General features: G+C 47.6%; 1 protein-coding gene across 2 annotated transcripts in view; it reads left to right on the top strand.

The window, feature by feature from the left end:
- The window catches only part of SMIM11 (small integral membrane protein 11), a 61,603-nt gene that overhangs the window by 19,917 nt on the left and 22,766 nt on the right, over positions 1 to 18,920 (top strand). The window contains exon 5 of one of the 2 annotated variants that reach the window (XM_088835592.1): positions 3,613 to 3,637. The exons of the other annotated variant lie outside the window; for it this stretch is intronic. The gene's annotated coding sequence lies outside the window, so the exon portion shown is untranslated. Of the gene's footprint in view, positions 1 to 3,612; positions 3,638 to 18,920 lie in introns of those variants that run through there. 2 annotated transcript variants of the gene reach the window in all.

Genomic DNA, 18,920 nt, shown 5'->3' with positions numbered 1-18,920 from the left:
TGCTGCTTTTTATCATTTGGTTGTGATAAGGGTAGACACAGCCATCTTAAGATACTTTGATAAAAGGAAATGATGTTCACTGGCATTTCTTTTCAGACCATCTGTGATAGGTTAGGGAAATAAGGATAATAAAGTTTCTCCTGGTAGGGTGGACCAGAATGGGTGGTGAGGATAGCCTGGAACTTTGGGGGGCAGCGCTTGTATGAAGTGAACAGTGTGTGTCTAGACACAGCGCCCCTGGGTGCATGGACATGCCCCTGGCGGAGACTCTGTGGTGTCAGTGGCACCGACTCCTTCCGAGAGCTTGGCTGATGGACCCTCTTGTCCTCTTGGGTCCTCACCAGCACTAACAACCACGTCACCAGTCCCCTTCCACAGGCCAGAGCGCTTCCCCGACACGCCCCCCACTCCAGGAGGCGAGATGTTGGGAAATGGCCCTGCCCTGGGATGAGTGCAGAAGTAAACAGGAACATGGAGCCAGATGCCTCCTGGCTCTGGCTTTGCCGACTCAAGGACAGTGCAGGCTCAGTTGGGTTGATGGAGCCCACACCTGGCCAATCAGGGCACCAAGCTGCACCCCCACCCTAGGCGGTACTACAGAACATTTTTACATACTTGACCTCATTCCGTTTAGACAACCACCCTGTATATAGGCAGGGCAGTGACCTTGAAGCTCATTTTACAAATGATGATGAGGCCAGGTGGTAACTGACTCACCTAGGGGCATGCACACACCCCTGTAGGAACAGGAGGGTCAAAGCTAGAATCCACGTCTTCCTGTTAGAAAGCCCTCATATCCCTCTCTAGCTGGCTCTATGGGTCAGCCAGGATCAGGCCAGGCTACAAGTGGTGGAGCCCTAACCACAGAGGTTTAAACAAAGTAGGAGTTAACCCCCTAACCCTGCAACCAACACAAGAAGCCCTAAGGTGCTGAAGTTCACGGTTAACAGGATGGATCCGTCGTCACAAAGAGCTCAGCATCTTTTTCTTCCACTGTCCCAGACTTGGTTGCATCCTTGAACTCCTAGTCCAAAACAGCTGCTGACCAAGTCATTGCATTAGCATTCCCAGCAGAAGTGGAAAGAAGGACCCATCCTTTTACTTTTAAGGGACTTTCCAGGAAGTCTCACCGACCAGACTTAGGCTCAAGGGAAGCTGGGAAAGGTAGTCTTTACTTTGGGTGGTGAGGCGGCCAGCTGAGCATCCCTGCTTTCCTTCCTGTGGTGCGGCCACTTGTCCACTCAGCAAAAGCGCGAGCACCTTCTATGTGCCTGTCGTCTGTGCCTGGACAAGGGTCTGAAGAAAGCAAGCTCGGGCCCTGGAGGCAGTCAGGCTGGTGGTGAGGAGCGCCTCGGTCAGTGAGACACTGGAGGTGAGGGAAGTGAGGGGTCAGAGTGCAGGGCTGGTGTGGGGAGCTGTGGGCAGAGTGGCAGGAAGAGATGAAGCTGGAGCCGAGCCCAGAGGGGGAGAGGGAAGGGGCCGCCTGGCTCCCAGCTTCCCTAGTCGTGGTCCCTTGCGGGTCCTGATGAAGCTGTGTGTGTGTGTAAGGGGGCATATGGAGAGTGAGGAGCAGTGTGAGTGGAATGAAAGGAAGAATGCAAATGTGGAAAGGAAAGGAAAGACACCGGAGGGTGCTGAGCAGGGTGGTGGGTTACGGTTTCCAGGTTAGGGTGGGGAAGCACAACTTTTCCCAGTGAGGAGTCCAGCTCCTGGTTAAACACCCTTGTGTGGCTTTCCAGGCCCAACAGCAGCAGTTACAGAGGCGTCACCCGGCAGGGCTCGTGGGGACAAAGGCTGCCCTCCCCCAGCAGACTTGGAGACACCCCACGCCCTGCAGTCTCTGCAGGGAGCTGTAGTCGAGGACTCAGGGCCACCCTGGTCTACAGGGAGAGGGGACTGCAGACCTCAGGCCCCCAGCCTCTGCCCACTGGGGCCGTGGGCACCCCTCCTATGCTTGGAGCCGAAGGTGTTGCCTCAAGCCAAAGGGGAAACTGAGGCCACCAGCACAGGTCCCCTGGACACCCCCTTGGCCCACATTTACCCAGGCCTTTAGTGCCCAAGCACCCGATGCCACCCACCCCCACCCAGCCAGCTTCCCTCCGCCACATTCCTTTTGTGTCTCCACACCCTGTGACCCAACGCAGGTTTACTCCTGGAAAAACCTCTCCCTCCGGCTCCCATTGGCTTCATCCCCTCCCGTGAGTGTGCAGCAGGCAGCAAAGCTGGGACAACTTCTTTATAATTTTCAAATAACCAGCTTGCTGTGTTTTCAGGTGAAGTCCCTCTAAATTTAATTCAGTGGGGCTAATTGCGAATCTGAAAAAAAAAAGTACAGTACAAAAAAAAATCACTATATTAGTGTTCAACACATCTGGAAAGGATTGGGCCAAGGAAAGTGAAAAGTGAAAGAGAAAGTAGCTCAGTTGTGTCCAACTCTTTGGGACCCCATGGACTGTGGAATTCTCCAGGCCAGAATACTGGAGTGGGGTAGCCTTTCCTTTCTCCAGGGGATCTTCCCAGCACAGGGATCGAACCCAGGTCTCCTGCACCGCAGGCAGATTCTTAACCAACTGAGCTAGCATGGCCAAGGAAAATATTGGGTCAATTATTTGAAAACTAACTAGTTATTTGTAACTAACATTGCTCAGTGGACAGAGGAGCCTGGCTGGCTACAATCCATGGAATCACTAAAGAGTTGGACACAACTTAGCCACTAAACAACAATGAACCTATTGCTCAGGCATAATTGGTTTCCTGACTTTGCAGACCACACACACACACACACACACACACACACACACACACACCCCTTCACATACACACACACACACACACTCGAAGTAAGAATGCAAATGGCACTGTATCTTTTTTTAATTGTTCACTTTATTTTTGTCTGTGTCAGGATCTTGTCTTCTGCCCCGGGCCTGGTTGTCCCACAACATGTGGGATCTAGGCTCCCTGCTTGGAGATGGGACCCACGTCCCCTGCCTTGGAAGGTGGGTTCTTAACTACAGGGCCACCAGGGCAGTCCCCCAAGTGGGCGATTTCTGTTTCCTCACACCCTCCCCGCTCTTCATAGCCTGGCTTCTGTTCTCAGCGTGTCCTCTTGAAGACACGATGACCCACAACTTTGAAGACCAAGAACTACCTGCCCAGTCCTTGCTCGGGGGTGATAAATGCAGAACTGACCTAGAGGTCCGCATCCTCTCGCCTTTGACAGAGAGGCCAGCCTGTCTGTGCCTTTGCATCCTCATTTGTGAGATGGGGAAGATGACAACCGTTGGGGGTCATCGGTGTCAAGCGGGTGATCGAGTGAAGGGCTGAACGAGGATTCGGGGCTCCCTTCTCTCACCCCCTCCTCATTCTACCTCTCCGGATGCTCTTTCCCAGCCTGGCTTAGCTTCACCTCCCACTGCCCATATTTAAAGCCCCAAAGGAAGTTCAAGGACCATCTCCTCGGAATCCCCTGAGGGGGGCTTCAAATTTGTACACAGATTACCAGTCTCCCCCACAAGGTTCTGACACGCTGGATATGGAGCCCAACCCAGGAACCTGCATTTTAAACAGCCTCTTGTGTGCGAGAACCCAGCCTCAATCCTCTTTTCCCTGCAGATGCTCCATCAGCCCTGACTTCCCTCCGGAGCAGAGGAGACCTGCAGGATCTCAGCACATCCCGGGCCCCTTCAGATGGTTGGGAAGACGTCCTCAGGCGTTTCCCTGAGATGATAATCTCGGAGCTAAACTGGCAAGGGTGACCTTTTTAATAAGCACCCCAGACTTTTTGTTTGAAATATTTAGCTGCCGAAATACATTATGGACGTCTCTGCCTCGTTAAGCAAACTTTCACCCTTTCTTAACCACTAGATTCATCCCGAGCGGGTTAAAAACAAGTGGTGTTCATGATGTGGGCTCGGTGATCGTACAGACAAGGTCTGAAGCCTGGTCTGCTGCTCACAGGCTATCTCTCTTGCTCTGAGGTATGTGTGCTGCTAACAGCCTTTCTTCATTTCTGCTTCTAGTATGACCTAAGGTTGAAATCCAATCCCCACTCCCAATTGTGTTAGGAACTCGTCTAATAAGATTACATAGGATCTTAAGGCTCTCCTGTGTGTGGAGGACACAGATTTCAGTTCACGCTCTTTGAAACATCGTCCAGCTGCCCAGGGATGGTGTTCTTCTTAAAGATTCATTCTCCATTATGGTCCAGAGAAGGGCTGGATAGATGCAATCAGATGGGATCCTGAGTGTGGGCTTCACCAGTCACTCCATCCACTGACATCTCTGTGCATTCACGTCCAACCAATTATTTAAAGTCAAACTAAAAATCTACTGACTTCATGTATATGGATTGGAATAGTATCAATAACTCCAACAAGTGATTAATTGTACAAACTACCATACAATTGCACTCATTTTGCATGCTTATAAGGTTATGCTCAAAATCCTTCAAGCTCAAGTTGGGTTTAGAAAAGGCAGAGGAACCAGAGATCAAATTGCTGACATTTGTTGGATCATAGAGAAAGCAAGGGAATTTCAGAAAAACATGTACTTCTGCTTCATGGACTACACTAAAGCCTTTGACTGTGTGGATCACAACAAACTGGAAAATTCTTCAAGATATGGGAATATTAGATCACCTTACCTGTCTCCGGAGAAACCTGTATGTGGGTCAATAAGCAACAGTTAGAACCTTGCATGGAACAACTGACTGGTTCAAAATTGGGAAAGGAGTGCAAAAAGGCTGTATATTGTCACCCCGCTTATTTAATCTCTATGCAGAGTACATCATGCAAAATGCTGGGCTGGATGAACCACAAGCTGGAATCAAGAGTGCCAGGAGAAATATCAACCACCTCAGATATGCAGATGATACCATTCTAATGGCAGAAAGTGAAGAGGAACTAAAGAGCTTCTTGATAAGGGTGAAAGAGCAGAGTGAAAAAGCTGGCTTAAAACTCAACATTCAAAAAATGAAGGTCTTGGCATCTGATCCCATCATTTCATGGCAAACACACCGGGGGGAAAATGGGAGCAGTGACAGATTTTATTTTCTTGGGCTCCAAAATCACTGTGGACAGTGCTGCAGCCATGAAATTAAAAGACACTTGCTCCTTGGAAGGAAAGCTATGACAAACCTAAACAGCATATTAAAAAGCAAAGACATCACTTTGCTGACAAAGGTATGCATAGTCAAATCTATGGTTTTTCCAGTAGTCGCATATGGGTATGAGAGTTGGATCATGAAGAAGGCTGAGCACTGAAGAATTTATGCTTTTGAATTGGGCATTGGAGAAGACTCTTTAAAGTCCTTGGACTATAAGGGGATCAAACCAGTCAATCCTAAAGGAAACCAGGCCTGAATATTCATTGGAAGAACTGAGGAGAAGAACTGGAAAAGACTCTGATGCTGGGAAAGATTGAAGGCAGGAGGAGAAGGGGACGACAGAGGATGAGATGGTTGGATGGCATCACTGATTGATGCCATGAGTTTGAGCAAGCTCCAGGAGTTGGTGATGGACAGGGAGGCCTGGTGTGCTGCAGTCCATGGGGTCGCAAAGAGTCAGACATGACTGAGCGACTGAACTGAACATATGGACTTTGTGCCCACTGCCTGCCCATTTTAACAATCAAGAGTGTTTTTTCCAGGTGGCAGAAAGAGGGTATGGTGAATAGCAAAAGAAAGTCAGCCTGTGTGCCTGTCTTTCACTGGGGCTGCCAGTTCTTGAGCTAATTCAATACCCTGCCTACAAATACTTGAATTTTGTACACTCGAGGCAAAATGACAGTTCACGTCAAACTCCAGCAGCCTCTTGAATTTCCTTTGTATTTTCTTATCTCCTTAGAGCTAAAGGTGTTTCATAAATGTGCATAATGGATTCTGTCAAATGAAGATATGGACAAAATGATTTAGCAGTTCCTTTATTTGACTGTTGAATGGATTGGGATTTTCTTCCCAAGAAGGTTTTCTTGGGACTCAAGTTTAGGCAAGACCAGACAATAGGATTGAATCCTGTGCTCTCCAAGCACCTTTCTCAGAGAATAGAATCAGTGGATTTGGGTTGACAATTGTGGCCATTTTCTTTTGGAATTTGTCTTTTAGTAACGGGAACCACTGTCAGATCAAAATTGATATGGTTGCTTAATATGGAGAAGAGAAGTCTGTTTACTTGGGTAAAGTGGTAATGGTAATCCTAGAGCCTCCCCCCTGTTCAACCACCCCTTTCTCCCCTCTACCCCACAGGGCCCTGTGACCTGGAACAATGTGAAAACATTATTTAATACAATGTAGTCAATTCCAAGACAATAATTATTTTCTTCTCTCTCATCCAGTCTTCAGTCATGTATGAATGTGAGAAACATGCTTAGAAATATAGAAGAGACTGTATAATGTGACCTTTGTGTAAATACATGTGTGTAAATGATCAATAATATGCATTTTTGCTTGTATCTTCAAATATAAACAACAGAGGAATAAACCTAACACTAAATAAAAATGCTTATCTATGGGGAAGGGATATAACAGGAGCGAGGAAAAAAGTAAGAAATCTTTTCTGAATGCACCTTGTTTTATAGCTTTGACTAGAAAATGTAAACATTTTACATTTTAAAAAAAGTTAAAAAAGGAAAAAACATAGTGATCTCTATAATATGCTAGAAAAATGAAACTAATGAACCTAATTGTTTATCATGTCAGTAAACAAAAGAAACAAATCCAGTAGCAATGTATACTCCTACCCTCCAGATTACAGTCTATTTATAGTATTTGCCTGGTAGCTCAGTTGGTAAAGAATCCGCCTGCAATGCAGGAGACCCTGGTTCAATCCCTGGCTTGGGAAGATGTGCTGGACAAGGGATAGGCAACCCACTCCAGAATTCTTGGGATTCCCTGGTGGCTCAGCTGGTAAAGAATCTGCCTGCAATGCGGGAGACCTGGGTTCGATCCCTGGGTTGGGAAGATCCACTGGAGAAGGGAACGGCTACCCACTCCAGTACAGTCCATGGGGTCACAAAGAGTTGGACATGCCTGAGTGACTTTCACATAGTATTTCCTACTGGAAGAATCAGGGACCCTTTGATTCTAGGTCTGGGAAAGGAAATGTACAAGATGAGCTTGGAACATCTTGTTCAGCCTGCCAAAAAAGAAGCCAACAAAGACCATCAGGATCCACCCTCACTGGCCCAGGGAGGGGCCAAGCCTGCATCCAGGCAGGACCAAGAAGTAGCCTGCCAGACAGCAATGTGGGGCTTCAGTTCAGTTCAGTCGCTCAGTCGTGTCCAGCTCTTTGCGACCCCATGGACTGTAGCACACCAGGCCTCCCTGTCCATCACCAACTCCCGGAGTTTACTCAAATTCATGTCCATTGAGTCGGTGATGCCATCCAACCATCTCATCCTCTGTCGTCCCCTTCTCCTCCCGCCTTCAATAATTCCCAGCATCAGGGTCTTTTCAAATGAGTCAGTTCTTTGCATGAGGAGGCCAAAGTATTGCAGTTTCAGGTTCAGCATCAGTCCTTCCAATGAATATTCAGGACTGATTTCCTTTAGGATGGACTGGTTGGATCTCCTTGTAGTTCAAGCTTGGACTGAAGCAAAGTATTGCATCATGGATGGCTGGAGAAATGCATAGAACTCTTCCCTTCACTCCTTCTCCTGATGGAAGCCTTGTGGATGTCCTCTTCTTTACTTCAAGTTCCACTGGGGGATGCTAAGGGCTTGGGAGAAAGAACAAGGCTTTGCTAGAGCTGCTGCTGCTGGAGCTGCTGACCCTTTGAAGGTTTTTGCAGGGTGGCAGAAGGACCACCAGGGGGCAGTATGTGTATGTCTCCATGGCGACTTACTAGGCCACACCCTGTCTGTACCTCCCAGAACTGGAGATAGAACCTTGCTTTCTCAGGAGCCTCACAGTCCTACACCCCCTTCCCAATCTCAGCCTGCCCCCTGGGCCCTAAGAGTTACCACTATCTGCTTTTCTAGAAAACACTTCTGTACTTTTTTTTTTTTTTTGTCTGTCACGTTTAACTCACTGAAACTAATTTTGTATAATTGGGAGATCAAGTTTTTCAGTTCAAAGATGGATAGTAGCAGAAATCTGAATTCAGTTTGTAAGTATTAGCGTGGTTCAGACCTGGCACAAATCGTGCTTGTCACCAAAAAAAGGGGGAACCTTTGGTAACTGGTTTTACCAACCACAACACCCGCCTCCACAAAGATCCCCTAAACTAAAACAGTCGCCACACACATATATATATATATATAATATAGATGTGCGCTTACATGCACTATCTTGAGTCTTATTCCACAAAGTTGGTTGTGCAAGAAACATTAGACTTATTGCTTTAAATCAATCACATTGGACTCCAGCATCGTTTGGGGCTCCTTACCCCACCTCCAAGGCCAGAGTGTTTGCGAGACGCTGAGGCCACCGCTGTCCTACGCTAACTGTGTGGACCTATGGGTGTGCCCACATCTGACCCTGTGGCCCCAGCTCCCGGACACGAGTCCTGCTGGGAGTCCTGCTGGCCAGGATCCAGCCCACAGAGGTGTGTGCCCCAAGGCCACTGCCCCAGGAGGCCCCAGCCTCCTTGAGGGGTCCAAGAGTGAATCGGCCGAGGACCCTCTGTTCCCCCAGTGAAAGAGGGTCTTTCCGGGCCTAGGCATGGGAACTCCTCTCCCCGCACACTCTCCTCTAGTCGGCCCTGTCCTCTGCCTCCCTCTGCAGGAAAGAAACTCAGCCTGGGCTTCACAGGAAGAGGGCCTGCCCTCAGGTTTATGGCCTGATGTCTTTGTTCTCCTCCAGGGCAATGAGTCCGGCACCCGCTACAAACGGCAGGAAGGAAACACTGTTAGGAAGAAACCTAACTTCACTGCCCAGCAGCTGATCCACCACTGTGTGTGTGTGTGTGTGTGTGTGTGTGTGTGCGCGCGCGTGTGTGTGTGTGTGTGTGTGTGCGCGCGCGTGTGTGTGTGTGTGTGTGTGTGTGTGTGTGCGCGCGCACACGCGGGCACATGCACACACATGCAGGTGTCTCACTTTTCACCCTCCCCCAGCCCGCTGCTGGGGGTCACCCCCAATGAGACACATCTCTCATATGAGATCACGAAGCCCCTTCTCTGTTGGCCACTGGGGATGATGGTAGTGTTTCTGAACACTCAGCACCGGGAATTGTTGTTGTTTAGTTGCTCAGTCGTGTCCGATTCTTTGCCACCCTGTGGACTGCTGCACGCCAGGCCTCCCTGTCCATCACCAATTCCCAGAGTTTACTCAAACTCATGTCCATCCAGTTGGTGATGCCATCCAACCATCAGTTGGTGATGCCATCCAACCATCTTATCCTCTGTCGTCCCCTTCTTCTCCTGCCTTTAATCTTTTCATGCTCTCTGACCATTTTACCATGGACCAGCTGTATGGGCTTAAGATTAATGACCATTTCAGTAGCTCGGTCATGTCCGACTCTTTGCGACCCCACGGACAGCAGCATGCCAGGCTTCCCTGTCCATCACCAACTCCCGGAGGGCACTTGCCCTCCCCCTTGTGGTTGGGAGGACCAAGGGCTTCTTTAGCTTGTGAGTGGTGGGCTCATGTGACGTGTGTCTCTCCTGGGCTGGAGCATTTAGTCATCAAGAGAGACAGTGACTGCTTCAGAAACCCACATCTCAGAGCGGAGCCAGCAGGACACGGAGCAGAGCCCCAGCCAGCCCACTGTGTGCACAGGACCCGAGAGAGAAATGAACTTAGCCTGAAGCCGTAGTCTTCCCATTCCTCACCTTGGATGAAAATTAAGGCATGTGTTGGACGAATAATTTGGGGAAACATTGCATGAACTTAGCTTTGAGTCTCTTGCCTGCTGTTTGACAATATACAAGGTTTCTTAGACTCTTTGCTCCTCAGCTCCCTAATAGCACCCACCTCAAGATGTTTGTGAAAGGACCACCTGGCTAGTGTACATCAAAGTGCCCAGTGTTGGTAGTGATCATTAAATGTTCGTTTTCTTCTCTTCCTATGGCACCTTTAGTGGTTGCCTCCCTCTTTCCATCTTTCCAAACCCCCTCCAATGAGTGCCCTGAGTTCAGCTGAAGTGTTCACCTGTCTCCCATGAAGCGCAGGCTCTTTCGGAAGAGGCTGTGTCAACTACTGCTCCAGATGGAAGCCAGTGGCCCATGTGGTTCGGAGAGTGCTTGTGATGTTAGTGGTGGGGGTGGCGGTTTAGTCGCTCAGTCGCGTCCGACTCTGCGACCCCATGGACTGTAGCCCGCCAGGCTCCTCTATCCATGGGATTCTCCAGGCAAGAATACTGCAGTGGGTTGCCATTTTATTCTCCAGGTGTGATGTTAGTTCCGTTCAGTTCAGTCGCTCAGTCGTGTCCGACTCTCCGCGACCCCATGAATCACAGCACGCCAGGCCTCCCTGTCCATCACCAACTCCCGGAGTTCACTCAAACTCACGTCCATCGAGTCGGTGATGCCATCCAGCCATCTCATTCTCTGTCGTCCCCTTCTCCTCCCGCCCCCAATCCTTCCCAGCATCAGTCTTTTCCAGTGAGTCAACTCGTCGCATGAGGTGGCCAAAATATTGGAGTTTCAGCTTCAGCATCAGTCCCTCCAATGAACATCCAGGATTGATCTCCTCTAGAATGGACTGGTTGGATCTCCCTGCAGTACAAGGGACTCTCAAGAGTCTTCTCCAACACCACAGGTCAAATGCATCAATTCTTTGGCGATCAGCTTTCTTTACAGTCCAACTCTCATATCCATACATGACCATGGGAAAAACCATAGCCTTGACTAGACGGACCTTGGTTGGCAAAGTAATGTCTCTGCTTTTTAATATACTATCTAGGTTGGTCATAACTTTCCTTCCAAAGAGTAAGCAGCTTTTAATTTCATGGCTGCAATCAGCATCCGCAGTGATGTTAGTAGCCCCAAGTAAATCTCAGGGTTCTTGCTAGGACTTCTGGGCCCTCAGGACCCAAAAGAGTCCTACACTTAGTTCCCTGCGTCTCTCTCTCCCCAGGAGGAGATCTGTTCTTTTTCCTTTGGGCAAAGATCCTCGCCGACACTTGGTCAAACACATCCAACCCAGCAGGGGACACAGCCTGGGATCCAGATGGGACCCCTCCCCCACTTACTTGTTTTCTGCTAATTAGAATTTCTAATACAACTCGTGCTAAGTGGGTTTGCAAGGCAGTGGATGTGTTATAAAGGACCCTGCCTGGCCTAGAGGGGCGCCCCTCTGCACTTCCTGCTAATGAAGACACGCATGCATGAAAGCGCTTGTCTGGGCTCTGGGTTAACTGAGCGCAGAAGGCACAAGGCAGTCAGGGTTTCAAACAACCCAGGAGGAACACAACTCGGGGGCAGATAGCTCAGCGTCTCCCTGGCAAATAATGATTACAATAATCTCTGAAGAATTTCAGGCTTTGTGCACACATGAGAGCAGAAAATCCATGTCATGGAAACGATGTGGCTTAATTTAACATTTGTGTCTTTTATTGGAGGCTCATCAACATGAGCCTGCTGGTTGGTTTCATTTCATTAAATCTGCCAGTGTGTCGAATTTTACTGCTAATGCTGATGGTGGATGACGTAAATTCCCTTTTCTGCTCTGACCTGAGGTTCATTCAGCCACTTTTCAGTTCTGTTGTAACACATTGTCCCGAATCACTGACGCTTTATACATGCTTCTCTTACAACAAGTGCATAGCCTGTGTCTTTCTTCCTATGAGGACACTAATCCCATGGTAGGGGATTAGTGATCACTTGGTAGTGATCATTAAATGTTCGTAAACACCCTCATGACCTCATCTAAACCTTGTATGTGTGCATGCTCAGTCGTATCCAACTCTTTGCTATCCCAAGGACTGTAACCTGCCAGGATCCTTTGTCCTGGGGATTATCCAGGCAACAACACTAGACTGGGTTGCCATTTCCTTCCTCAGGGGATCTTCCCAACCCAGGGATTGAACCAATATCTCCTGCATTGAAAGATGGGTCCTTCACCACTGTGCCACCTGGGAAGGCTTATCACCCCAAAGCCCTACATCCAAAAGCGCTTATCCCCAGAGCCCTGCATTCTAATATAACCATATTGGGGATTAGGACTTCAACGCAGGAATTTGGTGGGAGGTGGCACAAATTTTTAGTCCATGCACAGTACCAGTGACCCACTCCCCTACCAGCCATCCACTAGTCTCTGCTGGCCTCTGTCCTGGACAGCTGTTTTCTGTAGTCTTCCCAAGTTGGGTGCAGTGCACACCAGACTGTGTGTGAACCTGCCAGTGAGTGGGCTCCCTACACTCTGATTCTCCATACCCAAGCATCCTTCAGCCTTGACTCTCCTGGGCCAGAGAAACTGTTAACTGCTGCTCAGAGACTGTGGACCAGTCAACCCTGTGAGCCTCTCCACCACTCCGTGGCTGCAGCTACATCTTCTGTAACAGGAGCCTTGGGGAAGTGACCCCCGCTTCCAAGTTTGTTCTTCCCTGAGCACTCTCCCTCACCTCTAAGATATACTTTAGTGTTCTCTCTGCGTTTTTATAGCTTCTTACTTATCATCATTTAATCATTCTTTATAGAAACTGCCTCTGTTCACATGACAGTGTGGTTTATCTCCAGCTTCACTTATGGGTGTTAACATAGAGGTGGTCTGCATCTGGGATGCCGAGTATGGGAAACAGGGCAAATGAAATAACACATGTAGAACACGAGTGCCTGGTATACACCAGGTCCTTTTATTTTAGCTGCTATTTTTAAACAAGTATTACTTTTTTTTTTTTTTAGCAGCTCAGCATGATACTGGGCAAAGGGAGAAGGCTTCCTGAAGGAGAGGCTGTCTGAGCTGGTTTGAAGACAGACCAATGAGTTTGGAGTATGGGTGGAAAGGGTACCATCAGGGCCAAGACCAGGAGGATAACCCACTTCCCATGGTTGTTCTAAGGACTAAAATGAGATTGGAAAGATAAGTGTACTTTGCCAACATAGAAATTATAAACAATAATAACCCAACTCCTTTTGCTTATTGAAAGCAGGCCTTAAAGGACAACCAGCCTCCTAGTAGAAATTCCATGCTCATTATATTTTGAGGACTGGACATTTCCACCAGAAGAAAGTGCCTAGAAAAAATTGTACCTACTGTCCCAAAGGGAATAGCACTCATTGTAAATAACTAAGCCGGCACGCTCATGTATGAATCATTCACTCATTCAGCAAACATTTCTTGTGTGTCCTGCAAGGAGTGGGTGATGTCAAAATTCACAAGATGTTGTCCTTGTTCTTAAAGTCATGTTTTCATGGGCCACTAAGGGACACAGACTGGGGACCGATATTTGCAGTCTTACATGATACATGTTGTAAAAATGGACTGAGTTTTCAGGTCTCCCCCGAAGGCTCTCACTCCACACTTTCACTTCCCTGCTTTGACACCAGCTTCCCCATGACTTTTGTTTCTTCTTTTTTTTAATGAAAAAAATCTTATTATTTTTAATTGGAGAATAATTGCTTTACGATGTTGTGTTGGTTTCTGCTGTACAAAACGTGAATCAGCTATATATACATGCACATGTCCTCTCCCTCATATGCCTCCCTCCCCCACCCCCTATTCCACGCCCTACGTCATTGCAGAGCACTGAGCTGGGCTCCCTGTGCTATAGAGCTGCTGCAGGCTAACGATCTGCTTCACGCATGGCAGCATACGTATGATATATGTGTCAATGCTACGCTCTCAACTTGTGCCACCCTCCCTTCACCCCTCTGTGTCCACAGGTCCACTTGCTACTTCCAGGTGTTTCAGCTAAAGCTGAACTGGAATTAAAGCGCCTCTGCCCCCTGCATCCGTGTCCGCCTGCTGCCTCAGACTCAGCCCATCACCGAGTCCCTTCACAGTCTCCAGGACCACTCACTGCAAGCATGAGTTTCCTATCATTGTAGATCAGGACTGGTGGGCGTGACGGTGGGCCGCTCGCTGGAGACATTTTCTCAGTGTGTCCTGCCATCCAGCGAGATCCCTAAATTTCTCTGCATCTTTTCCTCCTCCCAACTCTCTTGAGAAGCAAATTCTACTACTTTTCTCCTGTAGGGTAGTCCCACCCATACTCAGAAGGCTCTGAGGTCTCACTTCCTGTACCAAATCCTTGGTAAACAAATGCAGTTCCCTCCACAGAGAAATTCTATTGCATAAAGTTTTCTCTTTGACCCATCCAAGTGTTTACCAAGGTTGTATATTGTCACCCTGCTTATTTAACTTATATGCAGAGTACATCATGAGGAATGCTGGGCTGGAAGAAGCACAAGCTGGAATCAAGATTGCTGGGAGAAATATCAATAACCTCAAATATGCAGATGACACCACCCTTATGGCAGAGAGTGAAGAAGAACTAAAAAGCCTCTTGATGAAAGTGAAAGAGGAGAGTGAAAAGGTTGGCTTGAAGCTCAACATTCAGAAAACAAAGATCATGGCATCTGGTCCCATCGCTTCATGGGAAATAATTGGGGAAACAGTGGAAACAGGGTCAGACTTTATTTTGGGGGGCTCCAAAATCACTGCAGATGCTGATTGCAGCCATGAAATTAAAAGATGCTTACTCCTTGGAAGGAAAGTTATGACCAACCTAGATAGTATATTGAAAAGCAGAGACATTACTTTGCCAACAAAGGTCCATCTAGTCAAGGCTATGGTTTTTCCCGTGGTCATGTATGGATGTGAGACTTGGACTGTGAAGAAAGCTGATCACCGAAGAATTGATGCTTTCCAACTGTGGTGTTGGAGAAGACTCTTGAGAGTCCCTTGGACTGCAAGGAGATCCAACCAGTCCATTCTAAAGGAGATCAATCCTGGGTGTTCATTGGAAGGATTGATGCTAAAGCTGAAACTCCAATACTTTGGCCACCTCATGCGACGAGTTGACTCACTGGAAAATACTCTGATGCTGGGAGGGATTGGGGGTGGTAGGAGATGGGGACGACAGAGAATGAGATGGCTGGATGGCATCACCAACTCGATGGACATAAGTTTGAGTGAAGTCTGGGAGTTGGTGATGGACAGGGAGGCCTGGCATGCTGTGATTCATGGGGTCTCAGTCAGACACGACTGAGCGACTGAACTGAACTGAACTGATGGCAACCCTGGAGGAGCAAACAAGTCTGCCTTTGGGGTCAAAAAAGTTTAAGGGGGTGATATTTGAGCAATGGCTCTGTTTATTGGCATTTTCTTCATAGACATAGTGCCCCTGCAGGTCCTATGAGTGAGCATGTGACCCAACCTCAGCCAATCAGAGCTCTGCACTCCCTGGGTCCTCCTTGGTCCAAGGGGCAGACACCTGGTATACCTGATCCCATGCAATGTTCTCCTCTAACATTTGAAACATGAGCAGAGGCACAAAGAGACAGCATGGAGCTCGCCATCTTCTGGGAGGGCCTTGGAGAGAAGGCCTTTCAGCTGGGGCCACTGAGTGAGGGCCTTGGGTGGACTGACCTCTCTTCTTCCCGAGACCTGGGAATCAAGATTGCTGGGAGAAATCTGCCCTCTTGAAATCAGAAATCTGCTGCCCTCTTGATTCTGTGAGCTCGCTCAGCTGCCTTCTCACAGATCCGCCCCCCACCTTTTTTTTCATGAGTGAGCTAAAATTGGTTTCAATTTCACCAGAAGAAGAACTCTAACTTTATTGAAGGGCGAGTTGACATTTCCGCTCTGGTTGAGGTCTAGACACTCAGAATCATTTCTGAGAATCAGAGCCACCTGCCATTACATGAAGAGTCAGGTGACTATTAACAAATGTTTCCCCTCTACATTATTTGTTTTGAATACTTAAATCTTGTGATAATTATGTCACACCAGGTAAGTCATAATGCAACAGAGCTGATTAGACTTTTATTTAGAATAGATGTGTTCTGGACTTCCCTGGTGGTCCAGTGGTTAAGATTACGCACTTCCAATGCAGGGGGCACAGGTTCATCCCCTGACTGGGGAACTAGATCACACATCCCACAAGACACAGTGGGGAAAAAAAAAATGAATCAGTGTGTTGCAATCAACCAGGAAAGCTCTGGTAACCTCTATTTGAGATACAAACCATTCATGGCTTCCCTGGCTCAGACTATTAAGAATCTGGTTGCAGTGCTGGAGGCCTGGGTTCAGTCTCTGGGCTGGGAAGATCCCCTGGAGGAGGGCATGGCTACCCGCTCCAGTATTCTTGCCTGGAGAGTTCCATGGACAGAGGAGCCTAGAGGGCTACAGTGCATGGGGTCACAAAGAGTCAGACAGAACTCTTTCACTTCGCTAGGACCATAAGCCACAAATCCAAGAGGAAGCCATTCCTGGAGACAGTGAACCAGATTCATTCTACATCAGTTTTAAATTATTTCCATTTCAGAGGAAGACGTTCATCTGACCTGATTTGCTAATCTTGGGGGAAATTTACCATCAGACAATGAAAACAAAAGTATCTAGAATGTTGGGACTCAGTTTGCTGTTCTCCCGTCTCCACCAAGGTTGGTGAAACATGCATATCTCTTCCCCACTCACTGAACACAGGCTATGGTGCTGGTCCCTTCCCTCCTGGTTCAACTACATAGGCTTTGCACAGGAAGTGATTAATTGCTATGAGCCTGAACAGTTTAGATTTAAGGGACTGGGCACAAAATATCCTTAATATCTGAGGTTCTTTCCCACCAGACTAGCTTAAAATGGAGCCTACACAATTCTCATCCAAGAACACATCTCCCTGGCAAACACTCAGACCAGCTCCCCAGAGAGTGATGCAGTTGGATCAGGCAGGAGTTAAGTGGCCAGGGAAGATGTCCTTGGATCCCATGTACCTGTGTCCGATTGTCAAGGGGAAGACAGCGGTTTTGCTCCTTAGGAAATACCTTCGGAGCCAGTCCTGAGCTCACACCTAACATGACAGGCCCTCTTAGGAGCTTCCATGACAAGAGTCAGGGATGGGGATTAAATGGAATGAAATCTCACTGAATGCCCTTTGAGAGGTCAAGTTATAAGAACTTGCAAGTAACTAGTGAGCTGACACAAGCATAGTGTGTTTTCCCCGTAAACACAAAATCATATAAAGATAAAAAATCTTGGTGAAAGATGTGATCCCATTTTACCACATCACATTGCTTTTATCTAATTCTACTCCAAGGTCCACTTCCTTCAGGAGATTATTTCTCCAGTGGTATCATGAAGGGTATTTTTGGTTGAGGGGGACAGGAAGCCTATATCTAAAGGACTTAATAAGGGAAATTCATTGGCTCATTAACTGAAACAATCCAGGGGGAGATGTGCTTTGGGCACAGTCTGATTAGGAGTCTAGCCTCTGTAATTTTCTTGTATCTCCATTTATGTTGACTTTTGCCCTCACATTGGCTTTCACCAGGGTGCCAGATGGATGGATCCATCAATTTCAGACTCAGCTCTGGATTTAACACCATCCAGCATAAGAGAGGGCTTCTGTGTTCCAGAATTCCCCATGGAAGTCCTTCCCATCATTCTGATGGGGTGGGCTTACTTGGGTCATGGGTCCAGCTTGGTCCCTATTAGTGAGGCTGGAGATGAGATGCACTAATTGGATCAGGTCCTTGAACTGGGAGCAGTTTCAACTTTCTTAGAGCCATTTGCATTCCCAAATGCAAATTAAGGAGGTGTTGGATTGAGGAAGAGGAAGCCCCATTAGAAGGAAGCAACCAACAAGACAGAGTATGTATTTTTATCTTCAAATTCACTTCAGTTCTGACCTTGCGCTCCCATTTTAGTGCATTCTGCATTCCTATTTGAGCTTCCCGGGTGGCTCAGTGGTAAAGAATCTACCTGCGATGCAGAAGGCACAGGAGATGCCAAGGATCCGACCCCTGGGCTGGGAAGATCCCCTGGAGGAGGACTTGGCAACCCACTCCAGTATTCTTGAGTTGGAGAATCCCATGGACAGAGGAGCCTGGAAGGCTACAGTCCATGGGGTCACACAGAGTCAGACACGATGGAAATGACTGAGCACACACACATTCCTATTCACTGTGGATTACATTTTTGTCTGTCTTTGTGTCTACAGTTTTATCCTGTCCTGTAAGAGTCTCAAATGTGGATGATGCCCAGCCCTAACTATATAAACAAACCAACACTTTTGCTGGAGAGCCTGTGAGATGATCATGTGGAAAATATGGGGAAAAAAATAGTTGGAAATCTATCTCATCCTTTCAAAAAAAACCCATGGCATTTAATTTAACCTTTATGAAATCATGTGGTTGATTATAGACCACTGTAACATTCTGAAAGACATGGGAATACCAGACCACCTGACCTGCCTCTTCAGAAACCTGTATGCAGGTCAGGAAGCAACAGTTAGAACTGGTCATGGAACAACAGACTGGTTCCAAATAGGAAAAGGAGTACGAAAGGTTGTATATTGTTACCCTGCTTATTTAACTTCTATGCAGAGTACATCATGAGGAACGCTGGGCTGGAAGAAGCACAAGCTGGAATCAAGATTGCCAGGAGAAATATCAATAACCCCAGATATGCAGATGACACCACCCTTATGGCAGAAAGTGAAGAGGAACTAAAAAGTTTCTTGATGAAAGTGAAAGAGGAGAGTGAAAAGTTTGGCTTGAAGCTCAACATTCAGAAAACAAAGATCATGGCATCTGGTCCCATCACTTCATGGGAAATAGATGGGGAAACAGTGGAAACAGTGTCAGACTTTATTTTGGGGGGCTCCAAAAATCACTGCAGATGCTGATTGCAGCCATGAAATTAAAAGACGCTTACTCCTTGGAAGGAAAGTTATGACCAACCTAGATAGCCTATTAAAAAGCAGAGCCATTACTTTGCCAACAAAGGTCCGTCTAGTCAAGGCTATGGTCTTTCCCGTGGTCAAGTATGGATGTGAGACTTGGACTGTGAAGAAAGCTGATCACCGAAGAATTGATGCTTTTGA

The sequence above is a fragment of the Moschus berezovskii genome, chromosome 1 (genome assembly GCF_049115385.1).
Source record: "Moschus berezovskii isolate FMDL1 chromosome 1, NW_MosBer_1.0, whole genome shotgun sequence".
NCBI classification, from domain to species: Eukaryota; Metazoa; Chordata; class Mammalia; order Artiodactyla; family Moschidae; genus Moschus; species Moschus berezovskii.
Note: the sequence above shows the minus strand (reverse complement) of the source record. Positions and strands in the feature narration are given on the sequence as shown.